Source organism: Monodelphis domestica, chromosome 7 (assembly GCF_027887165.1).
Source record: "Monodelphis domestica isolate mMonDom1 chromosome 7, mMonDom1.pri, whole genome shotgun sequence".
In the NCBI taxonomy this organism is placed as follows: Eukaryota; Metazoa; Chordata; class Mammalia; order Didelphimorphia; family Didelphidae; genus Monodelphis; species Monodelphis domestica.
Genome location: NC_077233.1, coordinates 78,565,215 through 78,579,240, shown reverse-complemented (window position 1 = coordinate 78,579,240; position 14,026 = coordinate 78,565,215).

The following is a 14,026-nucleotide window of genomic DNA, read 5'->3' as shown; positions in this document are numbered from 1 at the left end:
CAAGGGAATCTCTAAATTCTCAGGGGATGGCTGACCATAGACTTACCCCTGAAAGCAGTGCAAGACCTTGGCAGTGACACTTGGGACCCAAGGTTGAAGAGTGCAGAGTCTGGACAACAGAGCATAGAGATTGGGCAGAAAAAAAGGATGACCACAGGGAAGGCAGCAGGGACTGGAAAAATAGCCTCAGGGCAAAATGCTTTAAAATATGGTACACAAAGAATTGCCTAGAAAATTCTACCAAGTGAGGCATGAGAATTTGCAAGGCTTGACTGACAGCCTTCCAAACAAGATTCTACAGAGCTGACTGGGTCAGCATGCTAAGACAGTTGGGAACTGGCAACTGTCTCTCTCAAGCTGGGTTGCAGACAGAGAGGCTATGTGTCAAAGTGTCTCCCTGTATAAACCAACTGTGAATCTGCCAAGGACTTGGATTATCTTTTCAAAGGTTGAGTGAGTGTTTACCTACACCCTGATGGACTGTGTGAATGGGTGTGAACCTCCTCCCTTCCTGGACCTTATGAAGACCCTACATCTTGATTCTGCAGCTTGACCCAATCAAGGACTCTGGAGTTGTAAGAATCTGGCCCTGTGGACATTAGTAACCCCTTGTATCTTTTATTAGTTTATTTAGTTAGGTTAAGGTTTATTTAGAAAGTCTAAGAATTAATATCTGGGTGATTTAATAGTAGTAAGTAATCTCCTATTCCCCTTTCATTCCCTTATCCCTTTAGATAATAAAATTGTTATATATAGTTAGTTAGTTAGTTAGTGATCCCTTCTGTTTACAACCCTCCTCATTACACAAGGCAAAACCCTATGAGATAGAAGCTAAGAAAGCAATGTCCACCAATATGCAGGAACCACAATTCATAAGTAGCAAAAGAAATAATCACTAGTAGAAAAAGTTTTTTACCCTGGTTAATTTCTATGAAGAAAAAGAGAAAATTACAGAAGCAACAGTAGAGAGTGACAAATAAGCAAACACATCCAAATTTTCCCATAAAAATGGAAATTGGTCACAAGCTCTTAAGGAACTCAAAAAGATGTTTAATAGCCAAATTAGAAAAAAAGAAGAAAAATGGGAAGAAAAGCGGGGAAAAGAAATGAACATAATTCAAAAGAACATATTAGCTTAAAAGACAAAATTGTCCACATGGAAAAAGAGGATAGAAATCAAATGAAATAAGCAAATTGGAGACCAGAATAGACCTGCTGGAAACCATGAAAAGCAGATTAGACCAAAATGAAAAGGAAAATTAAAAGGTCATAGCTAAAAATCAGTTTTTAAAAACTAGAATTGGGAACAAGTATAAGCTAATGATGTCACAAGACAGCAAGAATTAATAAAGTAAAAACAAAAGAATGACAATTAGAAGGAAACATGAAATGTCTCATTGAAAAGACAACTGACCGAGAAAACAGATCCAGGAGAGACAGTCTGAAAATTATTGATCTACCTTAAGGCCTAGGGAAAAAATAAAACTCTTAGGATCATATTACAAGAAATTGTCCAAGAAAACTGCCCTGATATTCTTGAACAAGAGAGGAAAATAGACATTGAAAGAATCCGTAGATCATCCCCTACATTAAATCCTCAAATTTATAAGAAACTAAATAATTTGTACCAAAATTCAAGTCATTCCCCAATTAACAAATGGGCAAGGGACATGAATAGGCAGTTTTTAGATGAAATCAAAACTATCAATAATCACATGAAAAAGCATTCTAAATTCCTCCTGATTAGAGAAATACAAATAAAAACAACTCTCATGTACCACTTTACACCTACCAGATTGGCCAATATGGCAGCAAAGGAAAGTAATAAATGTTGGAAAGGATATGGAAAAATCAGGACACTAATGCATTGCTGGTGGAGCTGTGAATTGATCCAAGCATTCTGGAAGACAATTTGAAACTATGTCCAAAGGGCTTTAAAAGACTTCTTTCCCTTTGATTGGAAAATGAGGGGGTGTCCAACAATTGGGGAATGGCTGATGGTGATGTTATAGTATTGTGCTTAAAGGAATAATGAAATGGAGGATTTCTATGTGAACTGGAAAGACCTTCAGGAATTGATGCAGAGTGAAAGGAGCAGAACCAGGAGAACATTGTAGACAGAGAATGATACATTGGGACACAATCAAATGTAATAGACTTCTCTACTAGCAGCAATACAATGATCCAGGACAATTCTGAGAGACTTATGAGAAACAATGCATATCCAAAGAAAGAACTGTGGGAGTAGAAAAACAAAAGAAAAACATATGATTGATCACATAGTTTGATTGTGATATGATTGGGGATTTAGACTCTAAACAATTACTCTATTGCAAATATGAATAATATGGAAATAGATCTTAATCAATCATATATGTAAAGCCCAGTGTGATTGCTTATTGGCTACAGGAGGAGAGAGGTAGGTTTGGATGTAAAGAACACGAATCATGTAACCATGGGAAAATATTCTAAATTAATTAACTAATTAATTAATTTTTTTAAAAACTGAATGCCGCCTTCTTCCAAAACACAATGGATAATGTGAAAAAGGTACTAAGAGACACCAAGCTACTTATGTCCTTAGTTCATTACATCTTGTATGGGGTAGAAATCTACTCAGAATCTCCAAATCCAGGAACTTCTGTAGGAATTCTTCATTGGTAAGGAGCTCAACAAGAGTATCAAATATTTTTTTAATCAAAGATTTTATTTCCAGATTATATGTAAAAACAAATTTCAACATGTTTTCTGAAATTATGAAATCCAAATTGTCTTCTTCCCTACCTTCCCTCACTTCCCCCAGATATAATAAGCAATTTGATTTGTGTTATACATGTATTATCATGCAAAATGTACCTCTATATGAATCATTGTTATAAGAAAATACTCATATAACACCAAATAAACAAAATAAAACCATAAATAAATTAATGTAAAAATAGTGTGCTTTGATCTGCATGTGACTCAAACAGTTTTTCTTTAGAGATGGATAGAATTCTTTGTCATCAGTCCTTAGGAGTTATCCTGGATCACTGTATTGCTGAGAGTAGCTAAGTCTTTCACTGGTGATTATTCCGCAATATTGATGTTGCTGGGTAGAATATTCTCCTGCTTCTGCATATTTTGCTCTGCATTAGTTTGTGTAGATATTCCCAGCTTTTTCTGAAATAATCCTTATCATTTCTAACAGCACAAAAGTATACCATCATGATCATATACAACAATTTGTTCAGTCAATCCCAAATTAATGGACATCTACTCAATTTCCAATTCTTTGCCCCAACAAAAAGAGCTGCTATAAATAATTTTGTGCAAGTAGGTCTTTTCTCCTTTTTTTATGACTTCTTTGGTCCTAGCAGTGGAATTGCAGGATCAAATGGTGTGCACAGTTTTATAGACCCATGGGCATAAATATATATATATATATGTATATATATATATATATATACAAATTGGTCCTCCAAAATGTTAAGACCAGTTCACAAACTGAAGCAACAATGCCTTAATCCCCCAATTTAGCCATATTCCCTCCAACATTTATTACTTTACTGTCATATTAGCCAATTTAATAGGGACAAATATGATAGGTATCTCAGAGTTGTTTTAATTTGTATATCTCTGATCAAGAGTGATTTAGAGTATTTTTTCATGTTTATTGATAGCTTTGATTTCTTCATTGGAAAATTCTTGTTTATATCCTTTGATTATTTGCCAATTGGGGAATTACTTGTATTCTTACAAATTTGAGAAAGACCTTTATCAGAGAAATTTGCTATAAAAAATTTCCCAGTTTGTTGTTTCCCTTCTAATCTTGGTTCCATTGGTTTATTTATACAACAGCTTCTTAATTTAATCTAATCAAAATTATTTATTTTATAGATTATAATTCTTTCTGTCTCTTGTCTCGTCATAATTTCTTTACTTCTCCATAGATCTTAGAGGTAAAATATTCATATTTCTCTAATTTACTTATGGTGTTACTCTATATGTCTAAATCATATACCCATTTTTGACCTTACCTTGGTATATCATATGAAAAATTGGTCTATACCTAGTTTCTTCCATATTGTTTTCCAGTTTTCCCAGAAGTTTTTGTTAAATTTGAATTCTTATCCCAAAAGCTTTTATCTTTGGGTCTATAAAACACTGGATTTGTAAGATCATTCCCCCCTATATATTATGTATGTAATATATTTCATTTATCCATCATTCTATTTCTTAGCCAATATCAGACTGATTGATGGTTTCCACTTTATCATTCAGTTTGAGATGTGGTACTGCCAGGCCACCTTTCCTGACAGTTTTTCATTAATTCCTTTGCTATTTTTGACCTTTTGTCATTTCAGATGAATTTGGGTAGCAGTTCTGTTGAGGCTGTTGCCTATGCATACCATCATCTCATCCTGAGATAAATCTGAGAATGTTCAAGATTTGGTGCTGTCAAACATCACTCCTTTTCTATGACTTGAAACTCCTGGTGGAATTTTGACAGTTCTGATCAAAGCTAGTATTCCTAGCTGTGCTAAACCCCTATCACCACCAAGTAGACACAGACCATCACCACCTACTTAGACAACCAGTCTGGTGTGTTTATTCAGGTTTGTGAAGGGGTGAAAGCAACGACAAGGGATAACAATCTGGTTGGCAAGTTTGAACTTATAGTAATCCTCCTTCCCCAGGAGTGTTCCTCAAATTGAAATAATGTTTGGCATTGATGTAAATGGAATATTAAATATTTAAACTGTGGAAAAGAACAAAGGCAAGGAGAATAAGATCACCATCATCAATGAGGAAGGTCATTTGAATGAAAATGACATTGGGCATATGGTCCAGGTGGTTGAGAAATAGAAAGATGAACATGAGAAGCATCAAGAAAAAGTGACCTCCAGGAAATTCCAAAGCAAAATCATTGAGGAACACAATGAAAATCCTTGACAAATGTAATGAAATAATTATCTGGCTAATAGAGAACAAGACTGCTGAGAGGAAGAATGTGAGCCTCAGCAGAAAAAATCAGAGGTCTGCAACATCATCATTATTAGATTATACCATAATGCAGGGGTCATGACAAGAAGCATGCCTGGTGGGTTCGCATGGGAGCAGCCCATACTGGAGGTGCTTCTTTAGACTCACAATTGAAGAGGCTGATTAAACACCAGAAAAAAGAATATTTCACACAGTTTTCTAAAAATTGAAGCACTCAAATGTTTAGCCAAGTCAGTAGCATCTTAAACATAACATATAAACTACTGTGTAAATCTGGACATTCAGGACACTTGAATGTATGTATGTAGGGAGGTAGTACTACATAGTGGAGAAAATAATGAACGAGGTTAGAGACAGATTGAGAAGGATCTTAACTGCCTAGGGATTTTGTATTTATCATAGAAGGATACAAGAAGAACTAGAGATTTTTGAGAAGTACAACATGGCGAAAATGCCCTTTTAGAAAGATGAATCTGGCAGTGATGTGTAGGATAGATTGTTGGGGGAGAGATGCTGGAGACAGGGACATTAGTTAGGAGGCCAGGGCAATAAAGCAGCCATGAATTCAAGAGAGACTTGTAGTAGCAACAGCAGAAATGGAAAAGAAGTGATGGATGAAAGAGGTCACAAAGGAAGAATCAACAGGACTTAATTGATTGCCTATGGGGGTGAGAGGAGAAGGAAAAACAACATATACACATTCATATACTCTATCCTGCTCAAGAATTAATCTCCTAAATCTAGCCCTGGTATCTCATTGCCTTATACTGCCAAATACACACTAAGCTCAGGTTGGGTCATAGTAAGGTAAGGCATGGATAGTCAATAGTTGTTTCTTTCACTGATGCTATAAAATGAGTTTCATATAATAGATTCTAAAAACTGCATTGTACCTTATTAAAGAATTAAATATAAAAAAATTAAAATTATGAATTAAAAAATTATATATGTACTACTCCAATAATAACTTTAAGGATATTTCTTTTACAGATAACTTGATAATATCAGGAATTATGTCAACAGAGCATAAGGGATTCATTTTAAGTAAATTAACAAGAATTTATGTGGTGGGTTGTAAGTCTTCAGACACTAGGTTATTTTCAAATAGTATCCTCATTGAGTAATTGGTTAACTTTGCTTCTTTATCATTTGAGAGTTCAAGGGGTGAAGAGAGGTATGTTCCATACATACACAGTAGCACATAGCTGATGATAGTTTACCCTTTCTTTTAATAAAAAATTAAGGCAGTTAGAAAATAACTCCTGTACCTTAAGCACTAGATTAAAGAAAAGAAACTTTAGACACTCCATAGCCTGCTCTTCTCTTTTTTAAACACAATTTCCATTTGATCTTAATATAATCAATAAATGAACAAAGAAATATTTACTGAATATCTACCAGTTCCAGGCACTATTCTAGTTTGTGAGAATTCAAATATGAACAATGAAAAAATACTCTCAAGTAGTATTCTTAAGCCTTTAAAGTTTTATTTGGGGAAATAATTTTGATGACAGCCAGTGTGCCCATGTCAAATCAAAGAACCTCAGAGTGAAAGGGATTTAACCAGCAAACTAGTCCATGTTCCAGTGGAATTAGAGTACTCATTGGTGTATAGCATTTGTATGCAGCATTCTATTTCCTACCTCCAAGTCTTTGCATAATCTTCCATATTTGTAATACTATACCTTATTACTTTACCTCTTAGAAACTCTACCTCCCTTCAAGGATCATCTCTATAACCTCTTTCAATATTAGATCTTTCCTGATACCTTCATTCTAAAATTTGTATCTTCCTACAAGCAATTCTGCTGTAATTTATGTTTTGAAATCACTTATTTATTCTAACATGATTGTTATTAGGGAACACTGAGCATAATGAGAACATCAGGTTTGTTTCTATGCCCTTGCTAAGGTGTCACAGAATCCTATGAACTGAAAAAAAAAAGAGTAAGGAAGAAGAAGGTAGTCAAGACTAGCAGGTCTAGGAACTCACCGCTCAGGCACACCTGCTTCAGAAGGAGGCACTAAAATACTACCAGTTTCTTCTGGATGTCATAATCTTCTTCTGTCTCTGCAGCCTGAAGATAGGAGAAATGTTCTACGACTTTTACACTTGGGTCTAAAAGCCAATGGGAAATAAAGTGTGAGGAAGAAAAGAAAGATATAAAAATGAGTCCATTCACCTCCCAATTACATAGTCCACATAGAGAATGATTCCTCTGAAAATAGTCTATGCTTCAAACCTGTCAATGAATCACTAGACCATAGTATCAAGCATTCAGTCTAGAGTTTTCTGTGTTTATCTTGCAAGTTGTCAGGGAACAAGTCTAGCTCCAGGGGAAGTATATCCTTCCAGCAAAGGTCCATATTCTGTTAATCTCAACAAGTTTATGGGGAAAAAATCAAATTTATTTTTATCATACATATCACAATCCCTTCCCTTTATATCAGGAATTCTCTTCTCCACAATCCTTAAGAGACATTCATCTGCCCTCTTTTCTATACCTCTAAGAATGAGAAACAAACGACCTCATACAGCAGCAGCCCATTTCATTTATAGGCAACTCTAAAATTGTTAGAAAATGCCTGCTTATACTTTTACCTACTGCCGTTGGTCCTGTTTTATGGAGCTATGCAGAAAAGGCTAATCCTTCTTCCAAGTGAACATGTTTCAATTATTTGAAGCCATCTCTGTTTTTGACAGAGACAAGAACACCCAATAAGTACTTCTTGTAGAGATGACATTATTTTCATTGACAGGGTCAGCATTCAAATAGGCTGGAGTATGCAACATCAAGAGGTCGCTTTGAGATATATTACCAGGTGAGTACTTCAGATTCTCATTAGACCAGAACATGAGGCTGCTTTTCATAGGAAAAATATTCTTTGACTGAAAAAATCTTTCCCCTCTTTGAATTAACATTAAGATTACAAGACTACTCTGATCAAATTTATTGTTTGAGAACTGCAAGAAACAAATCAAATGGACCATCTTGCTAAAATGAAAGATAGGGACACTTCCCTCCTCTCCCCCTCCCATGATCTCATTTCCAAAAGTATATTGAACTTCCAACTTTCTTGCAGCACACAGAATAGAGTGTTTGTCAGGAAGTCAATGAGCTCGTCTAGAGAGTTTCCTCAAGAGGCCTGGCTTCCATCCACATAATTTCAATGTCTTCACAATTCCTTCACAAAGCTTTCATAATTTTTCTTTAGAGAACTGTTCATTAGAGAAAATTTCTCCCAGTTTCCTGGAAATGGGCAATATGAAGCTTCCTTGGGACACAAATCATACTACTTTGCATGAGGTACTAAAAAAATTCAAGTTACTTCAGTGATGGGGCTGAATAGAGTGCTATTGGAATTACTTTTTTAGATTAACAAGAAAATCTCTTGAATAGTTTAAATAACAAGCAGCTAGTAAAGGCCAGTGTCCTCCCTGATATAACATGGTACCTGGGCCTATTTAATATCACTCTCCTTGTCAATTCAGCCCATGCTCATACTCTGACTCATCCTTTCTCTAAACGGAGTTCCAAGTCTTCAACTTTAAAATAACAATAATTATTATTGTGTAAATTTAATATTAATTTGTGCATCTTTTTTTTTGGCACCTAGATAAAGATGGATCTTAAGACTGAAACTACATAAAGCCTGCTTCTTCCTCCTTGCAGAATCAGGGTGGCTCAAGCTCTTTCTTTATCTGTAAACAAGTCCCTTGCATAATGAATCAACTAAGTAAGCTAGGAAAAATGAGGCAGAGAAAAATGCATATTCACCCTATACAGCCATTCCAAATGTTGACTCCTGTCTTCCAGAAGCTTGTCTTGTCCAAACTGATGTCTTAGTCTTCCCATCAAAGAAGGTTCTAAAATGCTATAGTGAAGAGCACCAATTGGAGTAGGGGAGGAAGTAAGGTCTTTTGCTTGGAATTCAAAACTGAGGAGACATGATGTCAGGCCAGGGCTGGGGCAGGCTCATATAGGAGAGGCAGAGAAGAGTGCTGCTGGCCAACATGTGGCTAGTGCCTAACTTTCTCTGTACCAGTTTTTATTATTTAATAATTATAAATTAAGGCACGGTCTCCAGAGAATTTTAATCATGTTATAATAAAAATAAACAATACTGACAGCTAGCATTTAGACAGAGCTTTACACATGCAAAGTTTATACTTTAAATATTATCTATTTTAATCTTCATAACAAACCTGTGAGGTAGAGGCTATTGCCATCTCTATTTTACAGATAAGAAAACTAAAGCAGATAGATATAAAAAAGACACACACTTATTAAGTGTTTACTATATGCCAGACACTTTGATAAGTACTAACAAAACAAGTATAAACAGAAAAACAATTTCTCCCTTCAAGGAGCTTACATTGTAATAAAGGAAAACAATACATAAAATAAGGATGAAGAGAAAGATGAAGAAAGATGATGGTATGGTGGAGGAAAAATGATAGAGTCCAGAGGTTCTGGGAGGAGTCATGACATTAGAGAAGATGCTACAAGAATAAAGGATGATTACACTTTGTGAATTCCAGGAGTAGAGTGAGCTTTTCAAGGTGAAGAAATTCCTGTGATATTTTATAAAAAGTCCAGAATGCCTAGAGAGGACTAAGGTTCACATGGCTATTAAGTTTCTGAGACAAGGCTTGAACCTATATATTCCTGAATAGAAGTACAGAACTGCCAATAATTCCCTGACTCAGCATTAAGTCAATCTTGCTCACTTCTACTTCTTAGAATCATTAGCATCCTTCAAGGCTCAATACAGATGCTTTTTCCCATAGGAAACCTTTTCTGATCTCTCTAACTGTTTTCTCTTTCCTTAAAATATTTCATATTTTACTTCCCTGAGTACAATAGAATGTAAACTCTCTAAAGACAGGGACTTCTTTATGTTTGTATTTTATATCCCCAATATAAAGAACAGTCCATTAGCCAATCTTTAATAAATATTTATCAAATTATTACTAGTCCTCCCCTGGCTTTGTACCCAAGAACCAGTCATGAGGTACTTGCTCCATTTCACCATGATAAGGAGATACCTTGTACCTTTTCCTTTCCTCCTACTCAGCCTCCCACTCACATGAATTTCAGTCCTTACTTCTTTCCTGGTACCCCAGTTTTACTTTACTAGAATCACAACCTTCACACCTTAGAATTCTCAACCTCTGCTTCTATCTCCATGCACCAAGAGTATATCAAACATCCTCTCATTTTCTATTTCTCACAGCTGATTTAATTAATTGTCCTTTTCTCGATAGATCATTGTGCTCTTATAGGTCCTAAAAATCTTTAGTCTCCCCAATTCCTCTATGAGGAGGATTTATAGCAGCATGTGTATGAACAATTGTTTTAGGACTTCATTTAAATTGGCATAGGAAACTCACAACTTGGAAATCTTCTCTGCTAATCTTAGAAATCTTAGAAAGTTACAGACCACTTTGAGAGGTTAAGAGCCTGGTCTGTAGTCATTCAGATAGTATGTGTCATAGGAAGGCTTTGAACATAGATCCTCCTGACTCAAAGGCTTTATCTACTATGACCCACTGACAGGATATCTGATCAAAATTGAAATATCCAAAAATTATTTAAGGAACTCAGACCACAAGACATAATGGGAACTTCTGAGGAATCAACATAATCTGAGAAAGGGAATTGCAAAATATATAACATAGAAATAATTTCTTTCTAATAATACTAGAGGCCAATGGCCTCTGATTTTTTAAAAGATTATAAATTACTTATACATTTTTAAAATCTCTGATTTCTTCTATCCAAGTATTCTTCTCAATAGTGTTGTTAATAACTCTTCTCTTATCCTATAAAAAGTTTTATCCATCTATTTCCAAAAATCATCCATAAGGAACAGCTCAGCACTTTGCTACTTTACTAGAGATTTCATGACATCATAGGATACAGGGAAATTACATAATTTGTATTCATAGAGCATTATTATTATTTTTTAAGATAGATCTTCATTCAAGAGAGAAATCTGGGATTGTTGAAGGCACTAACTTATTTATCTATTTATTTATCTATTTAGTGCCATACCCATTGAACTCCCAAAATAATTTTTTTACTGATGTAGAAAAAACCATAACAAAGTTCATTTGGAAGAACAAAGGATCAAGGATATCCAGGGAAATAATGAAAAAAAAAACACAAATGAGGGGGGCCTTGCAGTCCCAGACCTTAAACTATATTACAAAGCAGCAGTCATCAAAACAATTTGGTACTGGCTAAGAAACAGAAAGGAAGATCAGTGGAATAGACTGGGGGAAAGTGACCTCAGCAAGACAGTATACGATAAACCCAAAGATCCCAGCTTTTGGGACAAAAATCCACTATTCGATAAAAACTGCTGGGAAAATTGGAAGACAGTGTGGGAGAGACTAGGAATAGATCAACACCTCACACCCTACACCAAGATAAATTCAAAATGGGTGAGTGACTTAAACATAAAGAAGGAAACCATAAGTAAATTGGGTAAACACAGAATAGTATACATGTCAGACCTTTGGGAGGGGAAAGGCTTTAAAACCAAGCAAGACATAGAAAGAATCACAAAATGTAAAATAAATAATTTTGACTACATCAAACTAAAAAGCTTTTGTACAAACAAAACCAAATGTAACTAAAATCAGAAGGGAAACAACAAATTGGGGAAAAATCTTCATAGAAACCTCTGACAAAGGTTCAATTACTCAAATTTACAAAGAGCTAAATCAATTGTACAAAAAATCAAGCCATTCTCCAATTGATAAATGGGCAAGGGACATGGATAGGCAGTTCTCAGATAAAGAAATCAAAACTATTAATAAGCACATGAAGAAATGTTCTAAATCTCTTATAATCAGAGAGATGCAAATAAAAACAACTCTGAGGTATCACCTCACACCTAGCAGATTGGCTAACATGACAGCTATGGAAAGTAATGAATGCTGGAGGGGATGTGGCAAAGTAGGGACATTAATTCATTGCTGGTGGAGTTGTGAACTGATCCAACCATTCTGGAGGGCAATCTGGAACTATGCCCAAAGGGCGACAAAAGAATATCTATCCTTTGACCCAGCCATAGCACTGCTGGGTTTGTACCCCAAAGAGATAATAAGGAAAAAGACTTGTACAAAAATATTCATAGCTGCACTCTTTGTGGTGGCCAAAAACTGGAAAACGAGGGGATGCCCATCAATTGGGGAATGGCTGAACAAACTGTGGTATATGTTGGTGATGGAATACTATTGTGCTCAAAGGAATAATAAAGTGGAGGAATTCCATGTGAACTGGAACAACCTCCAGGAAGTGATGCAGAGCGAGAGGAGCAGAACCAGGAGAACATTGTACACAGAGACAAACACACTGTGGTATCATCGAACGTAATGGACTTCTCCATTGGTGGCGGTGTAAGGTCCCTGAACAATCTACAGGGATCTAGAAAAAACACTATTCATAAGCAAAGGATAAACTATGGGAATAGAAACACCGAGGAAAAACAACTGCCTGACTACAGCGGGTGAGGGGACATGACAGAGGAAAGACTCTAAATGAAACTCTAATGCAAATATTAACAACATGGAAATGGGTTCGAATCAAGAACACATGTGACACCCAGTGGAATCATGCATCGGCTATGGGGGGTGGGAGGGAGGAAAAGAAAATGATCTTTGTCTTTAATTAATAATGCTTGGAAATGATCAAATAAAATATTATTAAAATGCAAAAAACAAAACAAAACAAAAAAAAAAAGACTGACTAGTCTCTCTTAAGGTACAGGCCTAGGCCCTTCCTACTATTTTTTTCTCTTCTCTCTCTCTCTCTCTCTCTCTCTCTTCCCTTAATTCCTTCATTTGTATTAATTAAAATCTCCATAAAACCCAGCTGACTTGGGTATTTTCATATTTGGGAATTTTCCCATGGCAACCACTTATTTTTGATTTAAATCAAGACACTAAAAATTATCTTTACAGTTTTGGCAATTCACAGTCTTGAAACCCACATTTTCGCAGTTACAGTTATTTTTTTCCTTTATTTTCTTTACTTTCATTTTCCCAGAATATTTTTCTTCAAGTTTTCTTTTTATATTTTGTCTGACTCAGAAGTTATTTTTTATTTTAATTTCTTTGATTCCTTGATGTTTTTTTGATACTTGATTCATATGTTTTATGACTCAAACATGTATCTCTGTGTAATTCCTACATGCATCCCTGTATCCTCCTCAGGGGGCGACAATGTATTATTATTTTCCTCAGGGGGGATTATGTTATTATTGTAAACTTTGACTTGAATTTGAGCAAAATTTAGAACAAGAGACTACCTCCCAGTATCTAGAAGGCGCTGTGAAGTTGCTTGCCGATACCATACCCTGTACCAGAAGATCCAGAGTGAACTTTGAGATATGGAGAATTTGAACCTGGGGTGGGGGGTTTGAAATGCTTTTATTTTGAATGTACATTCTTATACCAAAGGAGAATGCCCCCTAATTGACTTTTCTTCAATGTACCTATTATTGGTTTTGTTCCTTTCCTCTTTTATTTTCCTCTTATCCCCAAATTACTGTAATTTCTCTTTAAAAACTGTAACATTTGTATATACCTCTAGTTCAATTTATAAGTTAGTTATGTTTTCATGATCCATTGGGGGATACTGGCCTCCCAAGGGATCATATGAGGGAATGTATTGATTTAGAATCTTGAACCCTAGATACTACATTTCCCCCAATCCCCTTTTCCTTTTCCTCTTTATGAGTCTCTTTAAGTGGAGGGAGTTTTGAGTTTCTTTTTTCTGCCTACACACTCTCTTGGGATCCATGTGGAGGACGGAGGAGAAGCTCTTGGTTTTTTGTTAGGCTTACTTCCTTATACTTCAAGATAAATATCATTAAATATAATACTTGGAGTATTGGATATTAATTTTAATATTTACATGAGAAATCAAAAACAATAAAGCAAAATCAAAGGAAAGAAAAAAGAGAAAAACATAAATAATAGGCCACCTTCATTTACATTTCAATTGTTTATTGTATACATGGTTAG